Genomic DNA, 14,224 nt, shown 5'->3' with positions numbered 1-14,224 from the left:
ATGGGATCGGCTTAATTCTAGAGCCAGATCTTTCCTCTTTCTGAGTTTGCAGGATTCTGTCCTTGTTCATGTTCACAGGTTGAAGACTGCAGCAGATGTGTGGCAGAAGCTAGCGTCTCTCTATCAGCAGAAGACGTTTGCCCACCGGATATCTCTTGAAAAGAAGTTGCGGATGCTCGCTATTGATGATAGTCCTTCCATGAAGGACCACATCAACAGATTACAGGATATGAGGGATGAGCTTGCATCCCTCGGTCGGACGATATCTTCTGAAGACATGGCTATGATTCTTTTGACTCAGCTGCCATCGCCTCGGTTTGATGTCTTCTACACCAGCCTACTTACATCGAGGACCCGTGAGAAGCTTCTATGGGAGGAGCTATCCCCGCTTGTCTTGGAGCATGACGAGCGACTCAGAGAGGTCAGTGCTAGTGGATCCGACTCCACTAGAGCCTTTGTTGCAGGTTCGGGAGGACAGAAGAAGAAGAAGAAGTCAAAGGCTAAGAAGAAGGACAGTTCTTCAGGCTCTGACTCAGATTCAGAGAGACCGAAGTGCCCACACTGTGGGAAAGGGACACATCCAGAGGAGAAATGTTGGAAGAAGTACCCTCACCTTCGTCCGGGAGCGAAGGATGGATCTACATCGGAACCTTCTTCTACCTCTACACCAGCTGTTACCCATGAGTCAGTGTTCCTTCATATCGGATCCTTCTTCCGTGGCTGCAGTGTCTTCTGCGCAGCCTTGGTTAGTGGACAGTGGTGCTTCGAGTCATATGACTCCCCGAGGTGATTTGTTACAGGATCTCCGTCCATCAAAGGGTTCAGTCACTGTTGGTGACATTTTATCGGTGCCTATTAGTGGTGTTGGCACATTGCCTTTGTTTACAGACCGACCTACGAGCTTCCTTTCACAGGCCCTACATGTTCCGGACTTGGGCCTTCCCCTCCTCTCAGTTTATGGCCTTACGAGGCTTGGCACACGAGTGATCTTCACCGAGCATGCCGTTGTTATTGAGGATTCTTTTACAGGAGCTGTCTTATCTACAGGTTGGCAGGAGAGCGGGCTTTACAGGCTCCATTCCCCTTCTTTGATGCAGGGTCCTCCGAGGCAGTCTATTGCTACACCCGTTCCCGCTTGTGCACCTTCTATTCCACAGGTTCCTTCCCATCCCCCACCTCCTCCGGTGGTTCCCTCGTACCCCCCATCCCTTTCAGAGGGGGACGATCTCGGTGATGCAGCTGTGGATTCCCTGGCCCCTAGTGTTTTAGAGGGGGCTTTCCAGGATTGTGAGGAGCTCCTTCAGCGGCAGTCTACATCGACAGACTTCATCGACATTGGCATTCCTCTTGCCACCCCAGGATCTATTTCCTCTTCGGCCTTCAGCCACATCCAGGATTTGAGAGGGGGTGTTAGCAGTCATGTTTGTCATGCCTTTTCATCTCCTGCCTGTGAGCCTCAGTCTGAGTCAGACGAGGACATTAGGAGCTCTGACATGTCTGTCATGTGTTATGATGGGGGAGGCTAGTCACTCTTGACTGGCTGTTTTAGGTTGTGTATTTCTTTTTGGCCTCTTTTAGTGGGCAGCCACTGGCTGCCCGGCCACCTTTTTGGTCACTGTTGTGGGGCGCCCATTTTAGGGCACTTTTAGGGTTTGCGCCCATTTTAGGGTTTGCGCCCATTTTAGGGTTAGGGTTAGGGTTTGTCCGTTGCCTATATATTGGCAGCCCCCCTCCCCACTTGGTCAGTTGTCTTCTTGCAGATTCCGACACTCCTCCCCCATGGTGGTGCTGCCATCGTCATCAGCCTGATCTGGTGCCCTCACTGACGTTGTGGGCTACGTGCAGGGACTGATCAGTCCATTTCAGTGTATTTAGCATTCATTTCGGTCAGTGCAGATTTCTCTTCCTTATTTTCTGCTTTCTCTCTCTCTCTCCCTCCGTGTTCGTATTTCCTCTTCCGTTGCGCACTCTCACATCATCATCTAGCTCAAAAATAACCGGTTGATCATCAGTTTCAGCCTGTGGTACAGCATCATGAAGCTCATCATTTGAAGTAATAGGTGGCTACAAACTTTGAAATTTGACCTTTTTCATGTCTTCATCAGAGACAAAATTACTTTTCAGCAACTTTGCCTCATTAAACACAACATTACAGCTGTGAACAATTTTCTTAGCCTATGGTAACCACACTCTATAGCCAAATTCACCCTCATCACCATAGCCCATAAAATGCCTTCGGTTGATTTCGAGTCAAGTTTGCTCCTCAGCTCATCTCTAACATGCACAAAAGCATCACAACCTAATATCCGTAAATGGTCATATGAGGCTGATTTGCCAGACCAAACCTCCTTAGGGATGCTATTATTTAAGGACCTGTTTGGAGAGAGGTTGCAAATATGAACCGCGGTTTTAAGTGCCTCTCCCCAAAATTCATGAGGGAGACTAGTAGTGGACAGCATGCACTGCACTCTTTCACATAAAGTCCTATTGTATCTTTTAGCCACCCCATTTGAAGAAGGGTTGTAAGGAGCTATAAGCTCCCTCTTGATTCCATGCAAATCACAAAAAGACTTAAAACTCTGTAGATGTGAACTCACCCCCATTATCAGTTCTCAAGCATTTAAGCTTTCTACCTGTCTGAGTGGTCACAAATGCATGAAAAGTTTTAAAAACAACAAACACTTCACTTTTCTTTTTCAACAGATAAACCCAAATCTTCCTAGAACAATCATTAATAAAAGAGACAAAATATGCAACACCACCCAACGATTTCACGGACATACTACATACATCAAAATGCACTAAGTTCAAGACATTGGACTTACGAAAGACACCAGAGTAAAAGGAATTTTTCATTTGCTTTTCAAACTGACAGTCATTACAAAAGTCAAGTTTAGAGCCTTTTCCATCAACCCTCTTCAAAGAGATAAGGACATCAAGTCCTTTCTCGCTCATATGGCCCAATCTCTTGTGCCACAACTCCAAATGACATCCAATTTCAGCAAATGCAAGAAACTTGTCATTCACAGCTTTACAATGCAAACAATACAAAGTGTCCTTCTTGGTTCCTTTTGCAATCAACATGGAACCCTTTTTCAATTTCCACAAACCACCACCAAATAGTGTAGTGTAACCATGCAAGTCAAGCTGACCAACAGATAGTAAACTCTTCTTGATACCAGGCACATATCTGACATCTTTCAACACAAGCTCTTGCCCATTATCCAAAGACAAGTGTACAGTGCCTATCCCGTCAATGTTGCAAGCATGGTTATTTCCAAGATACACTTTTCCATAAAAACACTCCAAGCAAGGAGTTACATGAAAAGAGGCACCAGAGTCTATAATCCAAGTCTAAGTGACACCATCATCAATTGACAAAAGTGCATCAATCACATCAGCCTTGGTAATCTGCATATCCTGTATACGACATACAAGGGCATCATAATCAACTGCACATAATACATCAGCCTCTGTATCAGAGAGCTCCTCTATGACTATTGTAGAGGCCACATAGGACTTTTTCTTGCCTTTGGCTGTCTCAGATACATCTGTCTTATCCTCTTTCTTCTTTTTGTCTCCTGCATTATTCTTTCTCTCTTGTTCCTTCTTGTAGTACCTGCAATCAAGCTTCTTGTGGCCCTTCCAACCACACTGACAGTAAGTAATATCACTCTTTTCCTTTCCTTTGCTCTTTGCTTCTATTTCTCTGTCCAGCATTTGCATTCTTCTTTTTAGCTTTGCCTCTAACATTATAAGCTGAGTTGCTGCCTTCTCCACTAGACTTACGTCTAATTTCTTCATTTAAGATTGAACCCCTCACACCATCATATGAGAGATTGGAATTATTACTGAGAGAAACTACCAAGGTCTCCCAAGAATCAAGCAGTGTCATGATCAGAAAGATCACCCTTACCTTATCATCAAAATCCGAATTGGCATCCTTGAGCTAATTAAAAATGCCAATAAATGCACTCTCAAGTGCTCACAGCTGCAAGCACACTCATCCAATCGCCTATTCACCAACTTGCGCATTAAATGCACATGATTAACAGGTGTGGTGATCTCATAGGTAGTTTTCAACTTCTCCCATATTGCATAACCATTATCTAAGCCCTTAATGTCTATCAAAATGTCATCAGTGACACCCATCTTTATATAAGCCCCAGCCTTTTTGTTGACTCTAGCCCAATCTCCATCAGACATTTGTGCGGGTTTATCTTCCTGCAAAGCATCCTCACAATCCTTTAAGAACAATATGCCCTGCATACGGTCTTTCCAAAGGTCAAAACCCTGACCATCAAACTGTTTGATTTCCATCAAACTCTTAATGTCAAAACTGGAAGAAGTTGCAATCATTTTTATCACAAATACGAGTAAATGCACTGAATTGCAAAAGCACAAGCTGAACCAGCATATACACCGCTATTTTTGCCCAACCAGAAATAAATCTCTACTGTTTTTACATAAACCAGCCACCACACAGGCAAATGCTGCAGAAATTTACCAAATTCTGCACAAAATCCCAAATTTCCAAGTCCAACAGTACATAAATGTCAGCCAATCTGACCCAACTGAGCAAAATTTCATCAATATATGAAAAGCCCTAATTTTTCCAGGTCCAATGTCAAGAAATTCTACTCGAATGAGTAAAATTCCAACAAATTTGGCAAAATCCCCAATTTAACTAAGATCAACACGCACAATGTCTGCAATTTCTAACACAAATGTCACTGTCAAGCATAAACAACTTCAAAACTGAGAAAAGCCCTGAATTTCTGGGCCAAATTTGCACAGATTTAAAGAATGTGCTTCCATGCATGAACGCCCGTCACAACAAGGGGATAAGTGGGGGTAAGAGAATTTCTTATAAGGAGGGGCGGGTGGTGTGTGTTTCTGTTGACTCGCCAACCCGTCACATCTAACGGCCTGTCCGCCGCATGCGCCTAGTCAGTTGCTCACCTCATCAACCATCGCGTTGGTCGCCACGAACTCCGTCCCGCGCGCAGCACCTACCACCTAGTCCACACCCGCTGCCCAATCGCGAGCACCTACCGCCTGGTCCACGCCTAGTTGCTTACTGTTGTCTGGCCGCTACCCGGCTGTCCACCGACTTGTCAGCCACGCGTTGGTTCCTTCATCACCGACAGCCCTGTCGCTGGACCGTTCGCTCCCTACTAGTCTCAATCTGGTCACCCCTAACTTGTTGAGCTGCAGCTGGCGACTAATGCTTGTGGTCTTGAGAAGCGTGCACAACCTATGCTCTGATACCAATTGTTGAATGTGTTGCAGCTGGAGGAGTGAGAGTGACAGAGAGAGAGAGAGAGTACAATACGATTTGGGTGTACCAACAACGTGTTGGTACACAGAATAAAATGTATTTATACTTAGGGCACATAAGGGTGCATTCACATATACAACTAAATAATATACGTGTACAAAACACGAAGGTAAATAAAGAACCTTTATCCCAACAGAGAAGACGAAGAGGAAGCTGCATACGGACTCCTCCATTGAATCTGCCTCTTCCTCACTCCGACTACTCCAACCAGAGCCAAGGCACGAACACAAGAATCTTCTGCTTTCTAGAACAAGTGATGCAATCATCCCTCATGAATCTCCAATGCCAAAGAAGGAGTGTGAGAGGGTGGTGAGGTGGGGTAAGTGAACCTCGTCTATACAAGTATACAAGTGCATAGGTTCCAAAGAGAGACATCCCTGATACATCGATTGAAGTCTGGCAAGTTCAAATCCTAGAGTTGGGATTGACATCTAGGTCCATGATGGGCCACTACTTGACAGAGAGCGGGATTGGCTCCTGGTCCAAGCTCACGTGAGGAGACACTTTGGTGGTCTAGCTAAAGGCAGGGAATCCATGGTCACATATGTTCAGAGGCATTTTTGACATGATAGTCTTGTATGCTAGTGTGAGACATTGTTGACAGACAAAAGATCTGTTATGATTCTTCTCTATTTTTCAAACTTCGGTATGATCAACATCCACACTCAAGTTCTTTCCAAGGCACCTTGGTAGTGGCTTCATAGTCACAGGGACGCAGGGGAGGCAAGCCCGGAACACAAGGATCTCATTCCGAAACATGGGACCCATTCCCAATGCGTCTCACAAAGGCTACGTTTCCATGCAATGGTCCACCACAAGAGGACACAATGTGAGATGGGTGGGACGCGAGCTGGGGGGGGGGACGCAAGGGACGCCACATGTCATAGGGTTTGTACTATTTGCACTATTTCTTGTAGTTTTTAATCCACTAGTTTTACTATTTCTTAGCTTGTACTATTTATTGTAGTCTCTAGTTTGAGGACCCATTATTTATTGGTTACTTTTGGACTTTTGTCTTTATGTCATATGACATTATGATTCCTCAATTTTAACTTTTACTATATTTATCGGTTTGTATTGTTACTTGTTCAATATTTACCGTTGGACTTTAGTCTCAAAGTCACACAAGATTTCCTAGTCACCATTTGGCATTGACAATTATTGCTTTTACTCTTCTATTTGAGTATTCATCATTATTTATTTATGTTTCGACTTTCATGGTTCATGTATTGTTTAAAATTTTTATGGGATATTTTTAGAACGTTTTTTAGTTAAGCTATTGTTGTTGTTTAGATTTTTTATAGTGTCTAGAAAACATATATTTTTAAGGTCCCCACACCCATCCCCGTCTCGATCTCCTATTCCCCATCCCCTATTTTCCTCCATCCCTCTGTTTCCCCCCCCCCCCCTACCCCATCCCTGGTGACTATGAGTGGCTTGATCATCCACTGCTCAGGTATCCATGGTTCTATTCTAGTAGTCTTTGTTGTATGGGCTATGATGAGTCATTATCATTGTATCATTATATTGTATAAGATCACCCACAATTTGAGAGAGGTGTTAGCAATCTAGTCAGTTCATGTGAGAGTTTGGGCTGTACCTAACATTACTATGTATTTTAGGTTGTGTTAGTCATTTTGATGCTTGTTTTGGCATTTATTGTTGAGCGATCAACATTGAATGCTAGCAAACCTACTGCCATTGATGGCATTATTTTGTGTCTATATATTTTGGGCTTCCCTCCTCGGTCAATCATTCATCACCTTAGGTTTTGCTGTGGAGAGATGTGAGAGTGCGCTGCGGAAGAGGAAATACGAACACGGGGGGAGAGAGAGAGAGAGAAAGCAGAAAATAAGGAAGAGAAATCTGCACTGACTGAAATGAATGCTGAATACACTGAAATGGACTGATCAGTCCCTGCACGCAGCCCACAACGTCAGTGAGGGCACCAGATCAGGCTGATGATGATGGCAGCACCACCACGGGGGAGGAGTGTCGGAATCTGCAAGAAGACAACTGACCAAGTGGGGAGGGGGGCTGCCAATATATAGGCAACGGACAAACCCTAACCCTAACCCTAAAATGGGCGCAAACCCTAAAATGGGCGCAAACCCTAAAAGTGCCCTAAAATGGGGCGCCCCACAACAATGACCAAAAAGGTGGCCGGGCAGCCAGTGGCTGCCCACTAAAAGAGGCCAAAAAGAAATACACAACCTAAAACAGCCAGTCAAGAGTGACTAGCCTCCCCCATCATAACACATGACAGACATGTCAAAGCTCCTAATGTCCTCGTCTGACTCAGACTGAGGCTCACAGCCAGGAGATGACAAGGCATGACAAACATGACTGCTAACACCCCCTCTCAGATCCTGGATGTGGCTGAAGGCCGAAGAAGAAATGGATCTGGGGATGGCAAGAGGAATGCCAATGTCGATAAAGTCCGTCAAAGTAGACTGCCGCTGAAGGAGCTCCTCATGATCCTGGGAATCCCCCTCTAAAACACTAGGGGCCAGGGAATCCACAGCCACATCACCGAGATCGTCCCCCTCTGAAAGGGATGGAGGGTACGAGGGAACCACCGGAGGAGAAGGTGGTGGATGGGAAGGAACCTGTGGAATAGAAGGTGCACAAGCGGGAACGGGTGTAGCAATAGACTGCCTCGGATGACCCTGCATCAAAGAAGGGGAATGGAGCCTGTAAAGCCCGCTCTCCTGCCAACCTGTAGATAAGACAGCTCCTGTAAAAGAATCCTCAATAACAACGGCATGCTCGGTGAAGATCACTTGTGTGCCAAGCCTCATAAGGCCATAAACTGAGAGGAGGGGAAGGCCCAAATCCGAAACATGTAGGGCCTGTGAAAAGGAGCTCGAAGGTCGGTCGGTAAACAAAGGCAATGTGCCAACACCACTAATAGGCACCGATAAAATGTCACCAACAGTGATTGAACCCTCTGATGGACGGAGATCCTGTAACAAATCACCTCGGGGAGTCATATGACTCGAAGCATCACTGTCCACTAACCAAGGCTGCGCAGAAGACACGGCAGCCACGGAAGAAGGATCCTCCTCCAAAGCATGGATATGAAGGAACACTAACTCATGGGTAACAGCGGGTGTAGAGGTAGAAGAAGGCTCCGATGTAGATCCACCCTTCGCTCCCGGACGAAGGTGAGGGTACTTCTTCCAGCATTTCTCCTCGGGATGCGTCCCTTTCCCACAGTGTGGGCACTTCGATCTCTCTGAATCTGAGTCAGAGCCTGAAGAACTGTCCTTCTTCGTAGCCTTTGACTTCTTCTTCTTCTTCTGTCCTCCCGAACCTGCAACAAAAGCTCTAGTGGAGTCGGATCCACTAGCACTGACCTCTCTGAGTCGCTCGTCATGCTCCAAGACAAGCGGGGATAGCTCCTCCCATAGAAGCTTCTCACGGGTCCTCGATGTAAGAAGGCTGGTGTAGAAGACATCAAACCGAGGCGATGGCAGCTGAGTCAAGAGAATCATAGCCATGTCTTCAGAAGATATCGTCCGACCGAGGGATGCAAGCTCATCCCTCATATCCTGTAATCGGTTGATGTGGTCCTTCAGGGAAGGACTATCATCAATAGCGAGCATCCGCAACTTCTTTTCGAGAGATATCCGGTGGGCAAACGTCTTCTGATGGTAGAGAGACGCGAGCTTTCTCCACACGTCTGCTGCAATCTTCAACCTGTGAACATGAACAAGGACAGAATCCTGCAAACTCAGAAAGAGGAAAGATCTGGCTCTAGAATTAAGCCGATCCCATAAGGCTGCGTGATCCATAGATGTCCCATCTGCGGGATCCACCTTAGGCCGGGGAATAGGAACAGAAACAAGCTCCCAAAGATCGAAGGAGTCCAAGATACACTCCACCTTGCAGGACCATAGAGAAAAGTTGGAACCATCCAACCGGTCCTCTTTGGACAGCTGAGGAAGTACGGGTACCTGTACAGGGGGTACCAAAGGCCGCATCGTCGGCCCACTGGAAGGGGATCGCCGAGACACATGAATAGAAGGGGGACGGTTAAGAGGAATAGACTCCGGACGACGGTCCTCGTGATAGAAATCACGCCTCCGTTCAGATGAATGTCGAGACAAAAGCTCATCATCTGAGTCATCAAAGCCTGTAAACTAATGAGAAGACATCTTCGATATCTGCAAAAACCAAAACACAACAAGGGAAGGTTGCCGGTGCCGAAACACAAACACCAGAAGCTCCTGAGCTGGCCGCCTTGCACAGAACGCAAGGATGATGTCAAACGCAAATGCTGACGATGCAATCACCACAGAAAAACAGCCGCCTGCTGAAAACGCAGCCTGGGAATAAGTCGCCAGCAGGAAAAGAGCCGCCGGACGATGGAACAACAGCCAGAACAGCAAGGCGCAGGCTGGAAGGGTGTCACCCAGGCTGAAAACGCAAGCAGGAAGAGGTTGGTGATGACGTGGCAACCACTGGAGAAGGCGCCAGCAGCAAACGCAAATATGTTGACACCAAAAACAGGCCGCCTTGATCAAGGAGATGGTGCAGAAGGTGACGCCTCAGCTGTTGGAGACGTCTTGACCAGCAAACGCAAAGTTGTGGGTGTTCTCCCGCGTAAAACTCAGCTCCGTGTACTCTCCTTGGACTCTGATACCATGTGAGAGTGCGCTGCGGAAGAGGAAATACGAACACGGGGGGAGAGAGAGAGAGAAAGCAGAAAATAAGGAAGAGAAATCTGCACTAACTGAAATGAATGCTGAATACACTGAAATGGACTGATCAGTCCCTGCACGCAGCCCATAGCGTCAGTGAGGGCACCAGATCAGGCTGATGATGATGGCAGCACCAACACGGGGGAGGAGTATCGGAATCTGCAAGAAGACAACTGACCAAGTGGGGAGGGGGGCTGCCAATAAATAGGCAACGGACAAACCCTAACCCTAACCCTAAAATGGGCACAAACCCTAAAATGGGCGCGAACCCTAAAAGTGCCCTAAAATGGGGCGCCCCACAACAGTGACCAAAAAGGTGGCCGGGCAGCCAGTGGCTGCCCACTAAAAGAGGCCAAAAAGAAATACACAACCTAAAACAGCCAGTCAAGAGTGACTAGCCTCCCCCATCATAACACATGACAGACATGTCAAAGCTCCTAATGTCCTCATCTGACTCAGACTAAGGCTCACAGCCAGGAGATGACAAGGCATGACAAACATGACTGCTAACAAGAGAGTCTGTGCCAGTGCCCACGCAACTAGCAACTCACTATTGTACGTAACATTCTCGTGTTTGGTATATGGATTGTATTTCCCAAGCATTCTTCTGATTCTCTTCTTTGTAGTGTTCTTCTATGTTTTTCTCTTCTATCTTGTGTTCAACAATTTTTTTCAGCATATGTTTATGCTTCCATTGTTGCATCCACTTCTGATAGTATCTACATATGTACCTGTCTGTGTATCTATGTATCTACGTACTCCTACAACTTATATTAGTGCATACTCTCTTATATGTACTCTATATATATTTCTTAAAAAAACTAGTCTACTAAGTAAAGTAGAAATCGCAATATATGTGAACATATTAAATATGTGACTGAATGTCATTGGTAAAAGTATTAAAAGCCACTTTTTTACCATTAAAATGACCATCTAGGACCATTTTAAATGTCCAAAACTTTGGTCTATAATGTATACATGGTCTAATAATAATTCTGACAATGTTCTAACTCTTTCTATCACCAAAAAAATGTTTGTTTTGTCGAGGAAAATTTTAAATGCCCCGAGCAACGTAATATCCTCCACAAAGATAATATTTCCTTATGTTCGTGGTTGAACTATTCAATAAAATAGAAAGAACAAACACTTGAGGCAGCCAGGATTGAGGATGGGCTTTCCCCCTCTCCCCTTCCTTTGCTTTTGAAGAACTATATTTCTGCTCAACCTTGGAAGAGCTAAGTTACACTCAACCTGAGAGTAAGTAGACATACTTCTCAATCTCACAAGATCATGTTACCAACATATATGCACACATGCATCACTTAAAGAACAATTCATTTTGTTACAAGATGAGAGTAGAAGAGGGAAAATCAGCCTTTCTTCATTGTTAAACAACAATACATCAATATAGCTTTATTGTTGTTCTTGAAATAAAAGAAGAGCTCACAAAGAAGATACTTCGTTGTTAAACAACAATACATCAATATAGCTTTATTGTTGTTCTTGAAATAAAAGAAGAGCTCACAAAGAAGATACTATAATGAATTCATATTGGCATGTAAAGCAATAGTGAAAAAAGAGAGAGTATGGTGGTATTTGATGATCAAGTAGAGAATGATTATGGCTTTCTTATTGTTTATGAAATGGAATAAGAGCTTGAGAAGAAAATGCCATATGAACCTTCTTTTCGAGTATATCACAAAATAAGAACAAGAATCTTCGTATCACTTTTCTATGCAAAGATGTATGATTTTAAGCTTTCAACTTACACAAGTACATTATACAATCATTTCATGATTATGCCATATGATTGATTGTCACTACCTATTCTAGCGAATCTAGCCCACACTTTAAGACATTAATCCTATGTGCCAATCTAACCATGATCTACTTGAGTTCAAATCACAAGCGCCCAATCGGATCATATAGATAAAAGTGTATACTATCTTTTCTCTAGCCCACTCTATGGATCCACCATACATAACCTATGACCACTCATCAATGACTAGCTCTAATGCACTTTTCTAGATATCTAGTCATTACAAAGAAAACAAATTCCATAAATAACTAAATATACCAATTAATCAAAAGGACGCAAATTCATTTTCCTTTGTGTTGTGACAACCTTCCAGCTTCTATTCAATTGTCCTCAACTAAAAAACTTCTTCATATGGCTAAAGAATATCTAAGTAATCCTTCATGAATTATTTGTCTACCCATTTTAAATCTATTATGCATAAAACCTATCAAAAATAACAAGTATACTCTGATATCATGGCAAAATAAGCAACAATGCAAAGAGACAATAGGGTTTGCCGGGAATAACACAATGTGTATACAGCAAAAACTCAGAGAGAAGAGAAACTCAAAAACACAAGAAAAACGCGACGATGATGCACTAAATCATGCTATGAGAAGAAAAGCTGATACAACGGAGCCGAAGCACAAAAGATAATTGCACTATCCAATCTGAATCAGGCTGCGACACCTATGGAAAATCTACATAATGAAGGGAGTGAAACACAGTCCTCCAAGCAATAGGCTATCGAAGTAATCCATGGAAGGTGAAGGGCAGCAATTAAGGGAGCGAACCGCAGTCCTCTGATGTCGTCAAAGATGTGGAAGATATCGCCAACTCTCGAGGGAGTAAACCACAATCCTCTAATGTTGGGGAGTGACTTGGGTAGCAAAACACAAATCCCGAAGTGTTGGAGCTGTCAAACATAAGGAGAGCATCCCAAATGTTGAAGCCAAGTAGACAATGATGACACCACATGATGGAGGATGAGCCGGGCTGCAAAAACACACGTCCCAACAGCCTCTATGTGACAGACAAGTAATGCCAGGTGATGGAGGAGAAGCCATGCTGCAAAAGTGCCGGTCCCAATAGCCCATGTGATAGACAAGTGACACCAAATGATGGAGAAGAAACAAGGCTACAAAAACGTAAGTCCCAAAAGCCCCTGTGATAGACAAGTAACAAAATCACTGACGCTCAATGATGTAGACTATTGCTAGAGACTAAGATGTTGACGCCAAAAGCAGAGGATGGTGACTCTAAGTGGAAGATGCTCTAAACACAAGGCCTGATGCTAGAACAAGGCACCTAAAGCAAAAGTGGAGTAAAGGCACCCACGAGCTTCAAACCGCAATGTCCTTCTGAAGGGGTGTGAGGGCAATGGAAGGGGCTAGTGAGAGAAGGGAAAGGTGTTTGATGACAAAGGAAGAGGGGTGAAGAATGACTGAAGAGTAGTGAGAATGAAGGAAGTGACTGCCTACATATAGGCATAAGCTATCTAGGGTGGCACACCATTGTGTGGGCTCCCACTGAAAAAGTGACCAAAATGTGGACGCCAACCCTTTTTAGGGCTATCAATGTGAAACCCTAGATGAAGTGTGTAAACTAAAGAAGTGGTTTCTCAACACCCCCTCTCAAGCCCAAAAAGGGATGAAGAAAGAGGAGCGAAGAGAGATACGATGAAGAGGTAGAGAATCCTGGAGATCCAAGATTTCTACCTAAAAGGTAACTTATAGTAAGGAACAATAGACAAGATAAACTGTAGAACTTGACTCCACCTCGGGAGAGAAGCCACTAGCTCCATAACTCCAAGCTAAAAGGAATTCAAAGGTCTCGTCACCAAGTCGCGGCGAAAACTCCAAGGCCCTGATCTAGGTGGGCTATGAAGATCCTAGATATCAAGAGTAGAAATGGCTGCTCGAAGAGAGTCATCCCAAAAGAGTAAATTGTACGTGACGTACTTCATGATGAGTAGGTACCCCTCCTAAGGGTGGAGGTGCAAGGGGCCCCGCTGAAGCCAAAGATGTAGAAGTCCCCTCTAAAGGCAAAGAGAGTATAGCCCCTATAAAGAAATACCCTAACACAGAAACATAAACAGAAACCGTACAACAAAGCACATATTGACTGAAACAGGCAGGGGGACATAGCGGTTGGCTAAAGTAGCATTGATAGACTGGTAACTGGAGGCATTAAGCTCGAAAAACTGTCATGAACTGGGCCAACTGCTAGTTGCACTGCGCAAATGGTGGCAGCACACAACATGCAGCTATTAAATGCAATTAGGCATGCAGGGGTGACGCTCAGTCTTGCCGATTTTCTGGCCCCTTTTGGAGGACTACTCTTTCATACAATCGCTGTGCCACTTTAACCTTATTCTTC

At 44.7% G+C, this 14,224-nt stretch overlaps 1 protein-coding gene across 7 annotated transcripts in view; it reads right to left on the bottom strand.

Moving 5' to 3' along the window:
* The window catches only part of LOC148010474 (uncharacterized), a 44,459-nt gene that overhangs the window by 29,620 nt on the left and 615 nt on the right, over positions 1–14,224 (bottom strand). The window lies entirely within an intron of this gene.

The sequence above is a fragment of the Lygodium microphyllum genome, chromosome 29 (genome assembly GCF_053477565.2).
Source record: "Lygodium microphyllum isolate KBCC chromosome 29, Lygodium_microphyllum_v1.1.10, whole genome shotgun sequence".
Taxonomy (NCBI): domain Eukaryota; kingdom Viridiplantae; phylum Streptophyta; class Polypodiopsida; order Schizaeales; family Lygodiaceae; genus Lygodium; species Lygodium microphyllum.
Note: the sequence above shows the minus strand (reverse complement) of the source record. Positions and strands in the feature narration are given on the sequence as shown.